Source organism: Penaeus vannamei, unplaced genomic scaffold (genome assembly GCF_042767895.1).
Source record: "Penaeus vannamei isolate JL-2024 unplaced genomic scaffold, ASM4276789v1 unanchor37, whole genome shotgun sequence".
NCBI lineage: Eukaryota > Metazoa > Arthropoda > Malacostraca > Decapoda > Penaeidae > Penaeus > Penaeus vannamei.
Window position 1 is genome coordinate 47,501 of NW_027213041.1, and position 2,500 is coordinate 50,000.

Genomic DNA, 2,500 nt, shown 5'->3' on the forward strand with positions numbered 1-2,500 from the left:
GGTTGCTGTGGGTTGTTTTGGCTTGATTTTGAGTGGTTTAGGTTGCTTTGGCTTGCTTTGGAATAGTTTGGGTTGCTGTGGGTTGTTTTGGCTTGATTTTGAGTGGTTTAGGTTGCTTTGGCTTGCTTTGGAATAGTTTGGGTTGCTGTGGGTTGTTTTGGCTTGCTTTAGAGTGTCTTATGTTGCTATGGGTTGCTTTGGCTTGATTTGGGGTGGTGTAGGTTGATGTGTCTTGCTTTGGAGTGGTTTAGCTTGCTGTGGGTTGTTTTGGCTTGCTTTGCAATGATTTAGGTTGCCGTGGGTTGCTTTGTCTTGCTTTGGAGTGATTAAGGTTGCTTTGGATTGGATTGAATTGTTTTAGGTTTGCTTTGGATTGGTCTAGGTAACTTTGAAATGGTTTGGATTGATTTAGGTTGGTTTGGGTTGATGTGGGTTGCAAAAGCGAGAGGAGAAGAAAACATTAGAGAGGGAGAGAGAGAGAGAAAGAGAAAGAGAAAGAGAAAGAGAAAGAGAAAGAGAAAGAGAAAGAGAAAGAGAAAGAGAAAGAGAAAGAGAGAGAGAGAGAGAGAGAGAGAGAGAGAGAAAGAGAAAGAGAAAGAGAAAGAGAAAGAGAAAGAGAGAGAGAGAAAGGAGGAGCAGGAAGAAAACGGAAGACAATGCAGCGGCTTATCTTATCCCCTTCCTTTCCGAGCCGCTCGCAAGACCGCAGGCACCGGGAGGTCTGGGAGTGAAGGAGGCAGGTCAGACAGGTCACATTAGGTCAGGATCAGCCACCTCTCTTTCGCCTTTCTTCTTCGTTTTTCCTCTTATTTTTCTTTCCTTGGTTCTTTTTTTTGTGCTCATCCGGTTCTAGTCTTCCTTCCTTCTTGTTCTTTCTTTCTTCTTTTTTAATTCTTCACCGTCTTCTTCTTCTTCAGCCTTCTCCTCTTCCTCTTTCTCTTCTCCCTTCTCTCTCTCTCCTCTTTCTTCTCCTTTCCCTCTCCCCCTCCTGCTCTTCTTCTTCTTCTTCTTCTTTTTCTTCCTCTTTTTCTTCTTCTTCCTCTTCCTATTTATCCCCTCGCCTCTCCTCTCCACCTCCCCCTCCTCCTCCTCCTCCTCCTCCTTCTTCGTCCTCCTCCTCCTTCACCGCATCCTCCTCCCTTCCCTACCCCTCCTCCGCTCTGACCTTGAAGTTCAAAATAGGAAAAAAAGGACAAAAAGAGAGAGAGAGAAAAAAAGGGGAATAAAAATCAATCGCGGTCTAATCTTCTCGTTATCGGATCCCACTTTTCGGATCGTAAAAAAATCACCTCCTCATGTCGGACGTCTTCGGCTCTCCGTGACTGGCGGAAGAAGAGGGCGGCGGTAGGAGGTGATAAGGGGGCGATAAAGGGTGATAAAGGGTGGTAAGGGGTATATAAAAGGAGATAAGGGGGTGAGAGAGGGTGATAAAGGGTGGTAAGGGGTAAATAAAAGGAGATAAGGGGTGAGAGAGGGTGATAAGGGGGTGATAAAGGGTGGTAAGGGGTGAGAGAGGGTGATAAGGGGGCGATAAAGGGTGGTAAGGGGTAAATAAAAGGAGATAAGGAGTGAGAGTGGGTGATAAGGGGGTGATAAAGGGTGGTAAGGGGTAAATAAAAGGAGATAAGGGGTGAGAGAGGGTGATAAGGGGTTGATAAAGGGTGGTAAGGGGTAAATAAAAGGAGATTAAGGGGTGAGAGAGGGTGATAAGGGGTCGATAAAGGGTGGTAAGGGGTAAATAAAAGGAGATAAGGGGTGAGAGAGGGTGATAAGGGGGTGATAAAGAGGTGGTAAGGGGTAAATAAAAGGAGATAAGGGGTGAGAGAGGGTGATAAGGGGTGAGAAGGGTGGTAAAGGGTAAATAAAGGAGATAAGGGTGAGAGAGGGTGATAAGGGGGTGAGAAAGGGTGGTAAGGGGTGAGAGAGGGTGATTGAGTGAAAAACGGGTGATGAGTGGAAAAGGGTGATAAGGGGTGAACAAGGGTGGTAAGGGGTAAAGAAGGGGATAAGGGGTGAGAGAGGGTGATAAGGGTTAATAAATGGTGATGAGTGAAAAAGGGTGATAAGGAGTGATAAAGGGTGGTAAGGGGTAAAAAATAGATGAGAGAGAGTGATTGGTGTAAAAGAGTGATGAGTGGAAAAGGGTGTTAAGTGGTGAAAAAAAGGTGATAAAGGGTGAGAATGGGGTAAAAAAAAGAGCAATATGAGTAAAAAGGGTGAAGAACGGGCATAAGGAGTGGAAAAGGGTGACTAAGGGTGCGAATTTTTGAGCTTTTTATTTTATTTATTTATTTACTTTTTTGTATGGTTTTATTTTTCATTTTCATATTCATTTTATTTTTGATGTTTATTTGACTTTGTAAATCTTATCGTTAATTATTTATTTTGTTTATTCATTTTGTATTTGTATCAGTCTATCAGTCTGTCTAATATATATATCCATTTGTTTATCAATCTGTTTGTCTATTGGTGGTCGGTCAGGAGTTTCTTTGTATGTGTG

The 2,500-nt window shown here is 43.4% G+C and overlaps 1 protein-coding gene across 1 annotated transcript in view; it reads right to left on the reverse strand.

Moving 5' to 3' along the window:
* LOC138860864 (ribosome-binding protein 1-like) overlaps positions 1 to 2,500 on the reverse strand; it is an 8,830-nt gene that overhangs the window by 373 nt on the left and 5,957 nt on the right. The window lies entirely within an intron of this gene.